This window comes from Chiloscyllium plagiosum, chromosome 10 (assembly GCF_004010195.1).
Source record: "Chiloscyllium plagiosum isolate BGI_BamShark_2017 chromosome 10, ASM401019v2, whole genome shotgun sequence".
NCBI classification, from domain to species: domain Eukaryota; kingdom Metazoa; phylum Chordata; class Chondrichthyes; order Orectolobiformes; family Hemiscylliidae; genus Chiloscyllium; species Chiloscyllium plagiosum.
In genome coordinates this window covers 12,999,300-13,014,821 of record NC_057719.1, presented here as the reverse complement: position 1 = coordinate 13,014,821, position 15,522 = coordinate 12,999,300, and the positions used below count along the sequence as shown (strand labels likewise).

Genomic DNA, 15,522 nt, shown 5'->3' with positions numbered 1-15,522 from the left:
TAAGGCTGGAGACTGTGTTACCCTCTATTATTAAAGAGGATCAGACGGGCTTCATAAAGGGTCGCAGATCCTCCAATAACGTTAGGAGGCTGCTTAACGTAATTCAAGCCTGCCAACAGCAGTCAATACAGGGATTGGTGATTACTTTAGATGCAGAGAAGGCATTTGACCGAGTTGAGTGGTCATACCTTTTCTATACCTTAGACCGGTTTGGTCTGGGTGAAGTTTACATAAGATGGGTAAAGGTTCTCCACTGTGTACCTCTCGCTGCGGTCATTACCAACCGGGTACGATCAAGCAATTTTAATATTTCTAGGGGTAGCCGGCAGGGCTGTCCCCTTTCACCATTACTTTTTACGTTAGTGATTGAACCGTTGGCAGAGGCCATTCGTGGGGATCTCAATATATCAGCTCCAGAAGTGGGGTCAAAATTACGTAAGATCTCGTTGTATGCAGATGATGTTCTAATTTTCTTGACAAATCCAGCAGTTTCAGTGCCTTGCCTGATACAATGCATTCACGCATTTGGCGCTTTTTCAGGGTATAAGATTAATTTTGCTAAATCAGAGGCTAAAAGCCAATTTTACTCAATTATTTGAAAAAATTAAACAAGATCTCCAAAGATGGGAGGCACTTCCAGTCTCATGGTTGGGTTGGATAGCATTTATTAAGATGAATATTCTCCCTCGTTTGCTATACCCTATACGGATGCTCCCCCTGATTTTCAATAAACAAACACTCAGGAGACTGAACAGTTGGTTCAGCTCCTTTATCTGGCACTGTAAGCAGCCCCTCATTAAATTAGCCAAACTGCAGTTGCCTCACAGATTGGGGGGAGTGGACCTTCCGGACATTAAAAATTACCAATTAAGCTCGCTTTTGACCTACGTAAGTGATTGGGTTTGTGGGGACCCTCTTTCAACATGGCTAGATATCGAAGTCTCCCAGGCAAGTCTCCCCCTTACCAGTTTGCTGTTTTTGGACAAGGTGAGGACAGTTAGGGAATATTGCCATAACCCAATAGTCATCAATACTGTTAAAGCATGGAGGGCAATTCGGCAGAGGGAAGGTAATATTGCCATAACATCTTTGTTTACACCTTTAGTGGGTATGCCGAGTTTTCAACCAGGTATGATAGATTCAGGATTTAAACGTTGGGCAGCTAGGGGTATATCTTGCATGGGTGATTTATTTGAGGGAGACGTAATGATGTCCTTCGATCAGTTAGTACAGAAGTACGAGTTACCTAATAGAAACCTCTTTCGTTTTTTTCAAGTTAGGGATTTTGTTCAAAAAAAGACCATACTTTTGACTGATTCCTACAAATCTGACATAGAAAGAGGGGTACTAAGGGCTAAGAGTACACTCTCTGTCAGTACTCTATATCACCAATTGGGGGTGCCATCTCAGATGAGTCTGATCGACTCTGCAAGATGTGGGAAAGAGAGCTGGGTGTTGAATTTTCTTCAGAGGCATGGGAGGATATTTGGGAGAATGCAAGGAAGATATCAATTTGCAATAGGACCCATGCTTTACAGTTGAAGATTCTCTACAGGGTCCACTTAGCCCCAGACCGTTTGTCAAAATTTAAACCAGGGGTATCTTCAGCATGTCCCAAGTGCAAGGTCTGTATGGGTACTCTTACCCATTGTCTTTGGTCTTGTGACAGGCTTCAAACATATTGGGGCACTGTGGTGGGTGCAATGGAGAGGATTTTAGGTGTAGGGGTGGAGAAGGACCCTATTTCGCTCCTTTTGGGCCTATCCATTGTATTTCCTGCAGACCCGGATAAGGCAAAACTTTTAAATATTCTTACATTCTGTGCAAGGAAGAATATCTTGCTAGGTTGGATATCCGAAAAACCCCCAGGCCTGTCGGGTTGGTGGAAGATTGTTATGGAGCATATTCCCCTGGATTTTCTCACAAATATGGTACACCACAAAACTGAGAATTTTTACAAGACATGGCAACCCTTTTTGAAATACCTGGACACAGATTTATCTGCCACACTAACAAGGGCTTTTATATAGCTGTAACGATTATGTTTCATGACTCCAATATCCAGGGAGGAGGAACTGTGAATGTATGAGTGTTTTGTTTGGCTGGGCTGAGTTATTACTATTTATTTGTTTGTTGTTAAGTATTTATTTAGTTAGTTAAATAGCTAGTTTAGGTTTTTTTTAATTTTAGACTTCTCTATATATGTTTATACATTCGTATAGGAGGGTGAATTGGGGAATTTTTTTTATTATTTGGGTTTAGTTTTGTACTATTTTTGTACTGTTTTGAATTGCATTGTTTGTATTTGTTGTAATATTTAAAAATCTATTTTTTCTTAATAAAAATATATTATAAAAAAAATATTTGTGAGGCATGACCTGCCCCTCACAAAGCCATGCTGACTGCCTTTAATCACACTATGCTTTGCCAAATAGTCATAAATCCTACCCCTCAGAATTCTTTCCACAACTTTGCTGACCTCAGACGTAAGACTGACTGGTCTGTAATTGCCAGGGATTTCCCTATTCCCTATTTCATGATACAGTCTCAGACCAGAGGGTCGTCTCAGAATAAATGGATGCCAATTTAAAACTGAGATGAGGAGGAATTTCTTCTCTCATAGAGGGCAGTTGGGGCAGAGTATCTGTGTGTATTTAAGACTGAGATAGATGGATTCTTGATCAGTAGGGGAATCAAGTGTTACAGGGAAAGGATAGGAAAATGGACGTGAGGAACCTCAGACCAGCCAGGGTCCCACTGAATGGCAGAGCTGGCTCAAGGGGCCAAATGCCCTTCTCTGGTTCTTATTTCCTAAGTAAAACTGTAGACAGTGCTCCAGATATGGCCTTATCAATGAATCCCAAGTTTTACACTCCATTCCCCTTGTAATAAACAACATTCCACTTGACTTCATAATAAGTCAGTGCGCTTGCAAATTAATTTCTCTAGAATGAGCTGCCAGAGGAAGTGGTGGAGGCTGGTACAATTGCAACATTTAAGAGGTATTTGGATGAGTATATGAATAGGAAGAGTTTGGAGGGATATGGGCCGGGTGCTGGCAGGTGGGACTAGATTGGATTGGGATATCTGGTCGGCATGGACGGGTTGGACCGAAGTGTCTGTTTCCGTGCTGTACATCTCTATGACTCTAAGTCACATACCAGGGAAATCAGGTTACTCTGTACCTTAGAGTTCTCAGCTTTCTCCATTTCATAAGGGCCACCATGGTGAATTGAATTGAATTGAATTGATTTGTGTATTGGTAATGTCACTTTACTAGCCATCCAGAGGTCTAGGCTGAAATATTTGGGACGTGAATTCAAACCTGGTGGGATTTTAGTTCAATTATCAAACCTGGATTTGAAAACTGTCTCAGTAATGGTCTCAGTGAACAGCTGTGACAACTCATCTGGCTCATTAATATCCTTAGGAGAGGAAATCTGCCCTCCTCACTTATCTGGCCTATACGTGACTCCAAACCCACAGCAATGTGCCCACAAGTCCGTGATGTTTAACTGCCCTCTGAAATGTTCAAGCAAGCCAATCAGTTCAAGGGCAATTAGGGTTGTATTACCAGTGCTGGTCTTGACAGCAGCACCCACATCCCATGAAAGAATAAAAGTAAATAAGTTGCTGATTTTCTGTTGTTCCTGCCAAAGTTTAACTTAGATAAATGTGAGGTACTGCATCTTAGAAAGGCAAATCAAGGCAGGACGTTTACACTTAATGGCAAGATCCTGGGAAATGTTGTTGAACAAAGAGACCTTGCAGTGCAGGTTCATAGCTCCTTGAAAGTGGAGTCTGAGGTATACGGGATAGTGAAGAAGATGGTTAGTATGCTTTCCTTTATTGGTCAGAGCATTGAGTACAGGAGTTGTGAAGTCATATTGTGGCTGTACAGGACATTGGTTAGGCCACTTTTGGAATACCACATGCAATTCTGGTCTCCCTGCTGTAGGAGGGATATGTGAAACTTGAAAGTGTTCAGAAACGATTTACAAGGATGTTGCCAGGATTGGAGGGTTTGTCCTATAGGGAGAGGCTGAATAGATTGAGGCTGTTTTCCCTGGAGTGTTGGAGGCTGAGTGGTGACCTTATAGAGATTTATAAAATCATGAGGGGCAAGGGTAGGGTAAATAGGCAAGGTCCTTTCCAAAACTAGAAGGCACAGGTTTTAGGTGAAAGGGGAAAGATTTAAAAGGGGAAACTTTTTTTCTCACAGAGGGTGGTGTGTGTATGGAATGAGCAGCTAGAGGAAGTGGTGGAGACTGGTACAATTACAACATTTAAAAGGCATCTGGATGGGTATATGAATAGCAAGGATTTAGAGCGATATGGGCCAAATGCTGGAAAATGGCACTAGACTTATTTAGAATATCTGGTTGGCATGGAATAGTTGGATTCTGGATTAGTGGTGCTGGAAGAGCACAGCAGTTCAGGCAGCATCCGAGGAGCAGTAAAATCGACATTTCGGGGAAAAGCCCTTCATCAGGAATACAGGCAGAGAGCCTGAAGGAGAGATAAGTGAGAGGAGAGTGGGGGTGGGGAGAAAGTAGCAAGGATGCCTGCCTTGAAGAAGTTTTCCTCCTCTCTCTACAAGAATCTCAGGGAGTCCCTACTCTATGCTACTTTCTCCCCACCCCCACCTCCTCTCACTTAACTCTCCACCCTTCAGGGTCTCTGCCTGTATTCCTGATGAAGGGCTTTTGCCCGAAACATAGAACATAGAACATAGAACATAGAAGAATACAGCGCAGTACAGGCCCTTGGGCCCTCGATGTTGCGCCGATCCAAGCCCACCTAAACTACACTAACCCACTATCCTCCATATACCTATCCAATGCTAGGTATTACTGCTCCTTGGATGCTGCCTGAACTGCTGTGCTCTTCCAGCACCACTAATCCAGAATCTGGTTTCCAGCATTTGCAGTAATTGGTTTTACCATGGAAGAGTTGGACCAAAGGGTCTGTTTCCATGCTGTACATCTCTATGACTCTATAAGTGAACAAGTTTGATATCTTCCCAGATTAGACTACATGGGGTGGCTCAGTGGTTAGCACTGCTGCCTCACGGATCCAGGGACCCAGGTTTGATTCCTGCCTTGGGTGACTGCGTGGAGTTTGCACATTCTCTTTGTGCCGATGTGGGTTTCTGCAGGTGCTCCGGTTTCCTCCACAATGCCAAGATGTACAGGTTGGGGGCCTGGCCGTGCTAAATTGCCCATAGTGTCCAGGGATATGTAGGCTAGATGGATTAGCCATGGGAAGTGCAGGGTTATAGGGGTAGGGTAGGTCTGAGTGGGATGCTCTTCACAGGGTCCATATGGACTTGATGGGCTGAATGGCTTAATTCCATGCTGTAGGGATTCTATGATCTGCCGCGTTCCCTGTGTCTCTCCACTTGTTGTAGCTTCCCAGCCAATACAAGGCTATGCCTGAGCTCTGCTTCCAGTTAGCTAACCATATCCTACTGATATGGTACCCTCCGCACTGTGAGCTCTTATTTTGTGTAGTAACCTTTGAGGTGGTACCTTGTCAAACACCTTTTGGAAATCCAAGTACACCATATACAGTATGTACGTTTCCTTTAAACCATGCTAGTGTTACTTCCTCAAAGTAACTTTAGTCAACCTGTGCAATAATGGATTCCAACATTTTCCCAATCATAGATGTTAAAATAACTGACCTGTAATTTCCTGAAGGAAAAAGGATTTTACCTTCAGTGAGTGGCAATGACCTGAAAGATGATATCTACCATAGAGCTGGAATGGCAGATGATCAAAGATTTCACAAGGAAATTGGATTGGCACGTGGGAGAATAAAAGACATCGAGTCATAGAGATGTACAGCACGGAAACAGACCCTTTGGTCCAACTCATTAATGCCGACCAGATATTCCAACCCAATCTAGTCCCATTTGCCAGCACTTGGCCCATATCCCCCTAAACCCTTCCTATTCATATCACCATCCTTTTTAAAAGATGTCTTTTAAATGCTACAATGTACCAGCCTCCACCACTTCCTCCGGCTGCTCATTCCATACCCGTAGCACCCTTTGCGTGAAAAAGTTGCCCCTTAGGTCCCTTTTATGTCCACTAGTTCTGGACTCACCCACCCAGGGAAAAGACCGTGTCTATTTCGGCCCTTCAAACCTGCCCTATCACTCTATATGATCATGATTGATCATCCAACTTAGTACCCAATTCTTGCTTTGAGCCCTTTCTCCTTAAGAACAATATCTAATTCCTTCTCAAAACATCCGATGTTTTGGCCTCGACTGCTTTCTGTGCCAGAGAATTCCATAACTAGGAGAAAGTGATGACTGCAGATGCTGGAATGTCAGAGCCGAAAAGTGTGGTGCTGGAAAAAGCATAGCAGGTCAGGCATCATCTAAGGAACAGGAAAGTTAACATTTTGGAAATGTGGAGATGGAAAGGGGTTGAGAGATAAATAGGGGTGTGGTAGTGGGGGGAAGATAGGTGGGAGGTAATTATGATAGGTCAGAGGGGAGGGTGGAGCAGATAGATGGAAGGAAAATGGACAGGTAGGACAGGCCAAGAGGACGGTGACAAGTTGGAGGGTTGGATCTGGGATGAAATTGGGGCGAGGGGAAGAGTTGGAAACTGGTGAAGTCAAGTTGATGCCGTGTGGTTGTAGGGTCCTGAGGCGGAAGATGAGGCGTTCTTCCTCCAAGGTCAGCGGGTGGCTTTGATTTGATGGTAGAGGTGGTCCAGGATTTGCATGTCCTTGGGGGACTGGGAGGGGAAGTTGAAGTGGTTGGCCACAGGGCAGTGGGGTTAGTTGGTGCGTGCAGACCAGAGATGTTTCCTGAATCACTCTGCAAGTTGGTGTCCTGTCTCCCAGACGTAGAGGAGACCACATTGAGAGCAGTCAATGAGGTGGAAGGGTGTGCAGGAAAATCTCACCCCGCTCTGGGTGAAGAAATTTCTCATCTCAGTCCTACGCCAGACTCCTCCATCAGGAACATCCTTCCTGCATTTACCCTGTCTAATCCTGTTAGAATTTTAAAAGTTTCTATGAATTATAGAATTGTAGAATCACTACAGTATGGAAGCAGGCCATTTGGCCCATCATGTCCACACAGACCCTGCAAAGAGCATCCCACTCAGACCCACCCCCTTATCCTAAAACCCTGCATTTCCCATGGCTTATCCACATAGGCTGCACTACCTTGGACACCATGTGCAATTTAGCATGGCCATTCCACCTAACCAGCACATCTTTGTAAATCTCCTCATTTCCCCTAATTCTTTGCCCAATAGTGAGCGTGCAGGTCACTCACAGAAATTGGCAGAGGAGCTATGGGCTCTCTTTTGAGGTTAGTTTGCTCTGAAAATTGCATAGTTTATTACAGGAAACAAAAGTTTGTGACGTGCATTAACTTTTTTTAAAATTGATTAGCATTTGCATTTATTTGAAAAAAAAGTGTCAAAATTAAGAGGTGAAATGGCTACAAAGAAGAAAATAAGTGAAAATGAGATTCAAGAAGGTCAAAAAGGGGTTGATTCGTTCATATTCATCCCATACATCCAGCCTGCCATGTGTGTGTTGTATATGGGATGAAAACTTTGTCAACAAGAAAACATTAAATCTTGAAATGCTTTTGATGAAAAAACGTATTATCTTTGCCAAAGTTTATATCTGTTTAAATGTTTGCACACTGTAAGTAATCTAATCTAATCTAATCTAAAGCAGAAATTGCTGGAAAAGCTCAGCAGGTCTGGCAGCACCTCTACGGAGGAAACAGAGTTTCGGGTTGAGTGACCCTTCCTCAGAACAGACCCGAAACGTTAACTCTGGTTTCTCCCCAGTGGTGCTGCCAGACCTGCCGAGCTTTTCCAGCAATAACTGTTTTTGTTTCTGATTTGCAGCACCTGCAGTTCTTTTGGTTTTTATTACATCTGTTTATTTTTCTTACTGACATGGGCATTTCCGCAACAGCACTGCAGTGTTTCAGATATTGCTCTTGTGACTGACTATTTTTTAAAACCCATTCTTATTAAGGTTGCTGACTCTTGTGTTATACTGAGACCCCCACCTTGTCAGTTCTGATGGTTTCACAGTCCCATTCTGAATCACTATCTATTCCAAGCTTTCACACTTCAACTGAAGAATGCCAGCTGATAGACATTGGGAGATAAGATCAGTGGCTGTGGAGATATTCCCTTGTACAGTCTGCTTATTCAAGCTCCTTTTTATATTAACATTCAGCAGTATGGCCAATATACAACTCCTGTACAGCCACTGACAAAATATAAGAAAACATATTTGACAGCTTCCATTGGACAGGATGACACTCCAGAGAAGTAAAAGCATCTTCTCAAGGTCTAAGGTTATACTTGAAGACAGGATATTTGGGTGAGGTGTTAAGGCATGCAGTTGAGCACTAATGCAAAGTACATCATCACCTTCAGGAGTGGGAGGGAGAGGGAAACATCTTTCTTTACATGTATAGAAATTAAAGCTGGATTTTAAAAAAACTGTCTTGGCTGGGTGCTGCAGCTGCTCAGTATATTATTCATTTAACCTCTGCAACTGGAGTTACAGCTCCATTCTGTATAAGGTACCTCCGCTATAAAAAAAAGGGTACCCACTATTTAAGCCTGAATCTAATTCAAGTCCCAGTGCTAATATAGGCGGTGGCTTCAACTGGTTTTGACAAAATTCAGTGCTTGGTTACGGGGCAATCATGTAGAAACGGAGCATTTGAAATTTGTAGTTCTGTTCACATACATCCTTTCAGCCCTGAACTAACTAACCAGCAGTTTCTGCTACATTCCAGACTGTTTTCCCTGGAGCATCGGCGGCTGAGGGGTGACCTTATAGAGGTTTATAAAATCATAAGGAGCATGGACAGGATAAATAGAGAAAGCCTTTTCCCTGGAGTGGGCGAGTCCAGAACTAGTGGGCAGCACAGTGGCTCAGTGGTTAGCACTGCTGCCTCACAGCACCAGAGACCCGGGTTCAATTCCTGCCTCGGGCAACTGTCTGTGTGGAGTTTACACATTCTCCCCGTGTCTGTGTGGGTTTACTCCAGGTGCTCTGGTTTCCTCCCACAGTCCAAAGATGTGCAGGTTAGGTGAATTGGCTAGGCTAAGTGTTAGGTGGATTAGTCAGGGGTAAATAAAGGGGGTGGGTTTCTCTTTAGAGGGTTGGTGTGGAATTGTTGGGCCAAAAGCCTGTTTCCACACTGTAGGTATCTAACCTAATCTAGTGGGCATAGGTTTAGGGTGAGAGGGGAAAGATATAAAAGGGACCTAAAGGACAACTTTTTCATGTCGAGGCTTGTGTGTGTATGGAATGAGCTGCCAGAGGAAGTGGTAGAGGCTGGTACAATTACAAAATTTAAAAGGCATCTGGATGGGTATATGAATAGGAAGGATTTATGTAGAGGGATCTGGGCCAAATGCCGGCAAATGAGACTAGATTAACTGAGGATATCTGGCTGGCATGGACGAGTTGGAACGAAGGGTCTGTTTCCATTGACTCTACGACTCAACAACTCAGCTCCCTGCCACCTAGGTGCCGTCCTCCATAAGCCCAAACCACCATCACCCTGACCATATCTCAAACAACAGTATAATCCCAAAGTGGAAAGTAATCAAGACCAAAATGTAAAGAGAATGGGACTCTCAAGCTTGGTTAGAGGAAGGGTTTTGAAGGGAAAAGAGAGCTAGAGACGCTGAGATTTTTAGGAAAGGCATTGTAGGTTGAAGCTTGACCATTCGTAGAGTCATAGAGATGTACTCAGGGGCGAGGTGATTGAAATAGAGGGAGTGCAAAGAGATCAGAGGGTCCTTGAAAGAGGAGATTAGATTACATTACAGTGTGGAAACAGGCCCTTCGGCCCAACATGTCCACACCGACCCGCCGAAGCGCAACCCACCCTTACCCCTACATTTACCGTCATAGAGATGTACTCAGGGGCGAAGTGATTGAAATAGAGGGAGTGCAAAGAGATCAGAGGGTCCTTGAAAGATTAGATTAGATTACATTACAGTGTGGAAACAGGCCCTTCGGCCCAACATGTCCACACCGACCCGCCGAAGCGCAACCCATCCTTACCCCTACATTTACCCCTTACCTAACACTACGGGCAATTTAGCATGGCCAATTCACCTGACCTGCAGGTCTTTGGACTGTGGGAGGAAACCGGAGCACCCGGAGGAAACCCACGCAGACACGGGGAGAATGTGCAAACTCCACACAGTCAGTCGCCTGAGGCGGGAATTGAACCCGGGTCTCAGGTGCTGTGACGCAGCAGTGCTAACCACTGTGCCACCGTGCCGCCCACAAAAGGTTGTGGGGCCACAGAGATGGGGAAGGGACAAGGCAGTAAAGACAGTTGAATTAATTGGTGAGAATTTTGAAAACAGGACCTTGATGGAAGCGCACACTCTGCTGGGCCCCACATCATTCAAGGAGTTTTCAAGGTCCTCCCTCCCTAAAGTTTGTCTTCCCATGTTTAGATCGCTTTCCCCAATTGCTGATTGTTCAAAGTTCTATCTGCTCTCTCCACCACGGAGCTTTCATAGTGGCTCAATGGTTAGTACTGCTGCCTCACAGCGCTGGGACCCAAGTTCGATCCCACCCTCAGGCGACTGTGTGGAGTTTGCACATTCTCCCCGTGTCTGTATGGGTTTCCTCCAGGTGCTCCGGTTTCTTCCCACAGGCAAGGTGGACTGGCCATGCTAAATTGCCCATAGTGTACAGGGGTGTGTAGGTTGATTGTGGGAAATGTTGGATTATAGGGATAGGGTGGGATGCACTTTGGAGGGTCGGTGTCGACTCGATGGGCCGAATGACCTGCTTCCACGCTGTAGGGATTCGCTGTTAGGGGAGTTATAACCTGCCTCTGGATTTAATTCCTTCGAGGAGCTGACGTAAAACACACGATTCGCGTTTCCATTTTTATTTCCAAGCCATGGAAGATTTATAAAAATTCGTGGCACCGTGTTGATACTAACGTGGGATGTGCTGCACAGTCTCCACAGGCTGGTCTCCTCTTCCCTCCCTGTTTTTGTTATCTGTTCCAGCCTCAAGATTCCGGAAACGTAAGAAAGGGTTAAACCAGAAACACAAATGCAACTGCAAGTTACATTCTGCGATTCGTTAGAATCCCAGTGGCGGAACAAATCTGAATGTCGTTTACTTGTAAACTCCAGAGATGGAATGAATCAGTGAAACAGTTCATTTTGTTTTCAAATATGCAGTGGATTTATGCAATTACTTTTTTTTGCCCCAAAAAACAAACACCGAAGCTGGGGATTGGCAGCGTTACAAACCCACTCTGGGGGAAATAAATACAAATACTACAGTCGATGAATGAAAAGGATCGGATCCAGTTCCCCAGACACATGCACAGTGCAGTGGCTGATGTGTCTGTTTTAGACACAACCCTATTCTTAAATTAAAACATTCCAAAGCCACAGAAACCTCTCTTCTGAGATTCCGGAAAACAAGGGAACCGTATATAATGTTTGAAACAAAAAAAACAACTTCGCAGGCAAGTGTTTACCAAACACTCCCACATTTTCCCCTCTTTTGTTCAGTTTAAACCAATGTTGAAACTCTCCAGGCGCTTTTCCCATCACACCACAACACTTTACCATTGTTGTTTCTCTGACCGTAGTCCTCAACAACAACAAAAAAAGTAAATAATGATGCTCACCTCAGATGAATCAACTCCCAGATAAACTTTAAACTGGAATTTGGTTCCCAAAGTCCTGTGCTGTCTCTTTCTGGATGGTTTTAAGTTTATTTGTTGACCTCCGTCAGTGCCAAATTGAGACTGAAGTGAGGAGTCCCAATTCTGGAGGCTGCCAGTTTAATGAGGGGATGAGAAAGAGATCAGAGCTGTGTCAAACCCCACCCCCTCGAGGCTGTAGTCGCTCGCCCCCCCCCCCCAACCCCTCCCCGTCCTTGGGATGAAAGGATTCCTCAGTCTGATGATAGGTCAATTCCAATGGTAGGTGATAATGAGGATTGTCACTGATGCACTAGTCAGCCAGAGACCCAAGTGCTTTCGACTGGCCCTGCTCCAGTATCCTGCAAGGACTCTTCATTATCCTGGGGAGGGGCCTAAAGAAGGGCTGTTGGTGCCTGCATCACACCACTCAAGAAAAAGCACAGAGGATACTGCCAGACCTCACTGGCATGTTGGGAAAGAGGGCATACTGTATGTGTCTGTCTGTCAGTGGCAGGAGCAGTCAGATTGTGAGATCCATCAGTCATTTTGAGTGTCTGTTATATTTGTTTTTGGGATGTGGGTGTTGCTGCTTGGGCCAGCATTTATTACCCACCCTGAATTACCCCTTGATCTGAGTGACTTGATAGGGGCATCTCAGATGACAGTTAGCAATCAATTACATTGCTATGCACCTGAATCGTAGAATCATTACAGTGTGAGAAGTGGCCATTCAACCCATCGAGTCTGCAGCGACCCTTCGCACAACATCCCTTCCATACCCATACCCCTACCCATCCCCTGCATTTGCCATGGCTAATCCACCTCGCCTGCATATCCCCTGGACTCTACAGGGCAATTTAGCAATGGTCAATCCACCCTAATCTGCACATCTTTGGACAGTGGGAGGAACTGGAGCACTTGGAGGAAACCCACACAGACACGGGGAGAATGTGCAAACTCCACACAGTCACCTGAATTAAATTGAATTGAATTGAATTTATTGTCACGTGTACCGAGGCACAGTGAAAAGCATTGTCTTGTGAGCAATAGAGGCAGATCACAGAGTTAAGTAACATAGATAGTAAATAATAGGTAAACAGCGGCAAAACAAAAACACAGATACAGGTGAATGTTAAGAGTTCATTCAGTATTCTAACAACAGTAGGGTAGAAACTGTTTCAAAACAGGTTGGTACGTGTGTTCAGGCTTCTCCTCGATGGTAGAGGTTGTAGAAAAACATTGCCAGGGTGGGATGGATCTTTGAGAATGCTGGTGGCCTTTCCTTGACAATGGGCCTGGTAGATGGATTCTATAGATGGGAGATTGGCCTTTGTGATTGTCTGGGCCGAGTTCACCACTCTCTGTAACCGTCTCCGATCTTGAATGGTACAGTTACCATACCAGGTAGTGATACATGCAGACAGAATGCTCTCGATGGCGCACCTATAAAATTGGCAAGGGTATTTGCTGTCATGCCAAATTTCCTCAGCTGCCTGAGTAAGAAGAGACATTGTTGGGCCTTTTATAATCAGTGCATCCTCATGAAGAGTCTCAGAAAGCTTGTTGTGGATGACCACTCCGAGGAGCTTGACACTCTCCATTCATTACACCTCTGTGTTGTTAATGTGGAGGGGGGCATGAGTAACATTCTGCCGAAAGCCAATAATGATTTCCTTAGTTTTGCCGGCATTGAGAGCTAGGTTGTTCTCAGTGCACCATTTTTCCAGGTCTTCCACCTCCCATCTGTAGTCTGTTTTGTCACCATCTGAGATTTGACCGACTATGGTGGTGTCATCAGTGAACCTTTAAATGGCATTAGTCTGGTATTTGGCGACACGGTCATGGGTATACAGTGAGTACAGTAGGGGGCTGAGTACGCACCCCTGGGGGGCTCCAGTCTTGAGTATTAGTGAGGATGAAATATTGTCCCCAATCTTCACTGATTGTGGCCTGTGGGTCAGGAAACTGAGGATCCAGTTGAAGAGAGTGGGGCTTAGTCTGAGATCACTAAGTTTTGTAATCAGTCTCAAGGGGATAATAGTTTTGAAGGCTGAACTGTAGTTAATGAGTAGGATTCTTAGTAGCTGTTCTTCATGTCAAGATGTTCTAGGGAGGAGTGAAGGGCAAGTCATATGGTATCTGACATGGATCTGTTGGTCTGATAGGCAAATTGGAGTGGGTCAAGTGTAGTGGGGAGGCTGGAGTTGGTTAATGCCATGCCCGAGGTAGGAATCAAATCCGAGTGCCTCATGCTGTGAGGTAGCAGTGCTAACCATTGTGCCACCCTTCTGAGATACTGTGCCATCCTTGATTTGGACTACATGTAGGCCAGATCAGGTCAGCACGCCAGATTTCCTTCCCTAAAGGACATTAGTGAACCTGAAGATTGGGGGTTCTAGGACAATTGACAATGTTGCTATGGTTGCTAATACATCGATCAGAGGGCCAAAGGGCTTACTTCTGCTCCTATTTTCCATTATCTTTTCATTCTGGATTTTTATTGGAGTCAAATCTCATAATCTTCCATTAGTGGGATCAAACACATAGCTCTGAAACCTGAACCATCCAGCTCCCCTGAACACCTGTGTAATTCACTCAGATCAGCATAGCAAACACCACCTGCCCCATGACAGTGACAGGGAGCTGTAATTCAGGCCTGTTTAGGCCCATTCAGGCCCACCAACCCTTCCGTACATGTCTTTGCCGGTATACTGACTCCATTAAAATCTTCATCTGAGCATCTTCCACCTCCACCCGGAGCAGAGCATGCCTGCAACCTTGGCCCTCTGCGGAGTTGGCACAAGAACCATCCACTATCTATCGCAGGTCAGGCTGCAGCCTACTGGATTGACCATGTGTTAATCCCAAGCGAAATCAGCCTCCAAAGTCAGTGCAGTACCAGTATCCGACCCAGTGGCTGCAAGTATCTTGCTTGGCAGTAATACTGATTGTCCTGCTCCTCAGACGCTGCCTGACCTGCTATATTTTTCCAGCGCCACACTTTTTTGACACTGCTCTCTGTCTTCCTCCTAGGGTTCCTGGGCTGCTGGCCAGACAGTTCTTAACTATCTGAGAGCAGAAAAGCAAGAATGAAGGATTGGGGTGATGGAGAGGGTAAGTAAAAGGTCTATGGTCACATCATGTGCAGCTTGCCATCTATCCAAAGCAGCAGGAGGTGGGATTGGAGGAGGGCATTCTCAGTATCCACAGCAATACCCAATGCTGTGATCTGTGTTGCAGGCAGAGCGACGATAGAACCATATTCTCCAGAGGGCTCAGGAGATGCAGGAAATCCTCTGCTCACTCCCACTGTTGTCCTGCTGTTGTCTACCTTACACTGCAGAAAGAGAGTGAGTGAGGAATGTCAGTGAGCATGTAGCACTGTGCTTGGGTGCTGTATGATTAACTAGAGGTGGGTGTGAGGGTGTTAGCACTGGAATGCGATTGAGGTTGGCATTGAGCATCTGAATGCTTGTCCTCAGTCCAGAGTGTCAGGTAGTACACTGATGGTTGAGTGATGAGAGGTGTGGGGCATGGAGCAGCCTGGTGGATGTAAAGAGATATCCTTTAAAGATTCATTCATTGACCTTGGTGGGCGGCACGGTGGCACAGTGGTTAGCACTGCTGCCTCACAGCGCCAGAGACCCGGGTTCAATTCCCGCCTCAGGCGACTGACTGTGTGGAGTTTGCACGTTCTCCCCGTGTCTGTGTGGGTTTCCTCCGGGTGCTCCGGTTTTCTCCCTCAGTCCAAAGATGTGCAGGTCAGGTGAATTGGCCATGCTAAATTGCCCGTAGTGTTAGGTAAGGGGTAC

General features: G+C 45.2%; 1 protein-coding gene across 1 annotated transcript in view; it reads right to left on the bottom strand.

Moving 5' to 3' along the window:
* The window catches only part of vrtn (vertebrae development associated), an 18,441-nt gene extending 6,641 nt beyond the window's left edge, over positions 1–11,800 (bottom strand). The window contains exon 1 of the mRNA XM_043698458.1: positions 11,693–11,800. The gene's annotated coding sequence lies outside the window, so the exon portion shown is untranslated. The remainder of the gene's footprint in view (positions 1–11,692) is intronic.
* Between the last annotated feature and the right edge of the window lie 3,722 nt (positions 11,801–15,522).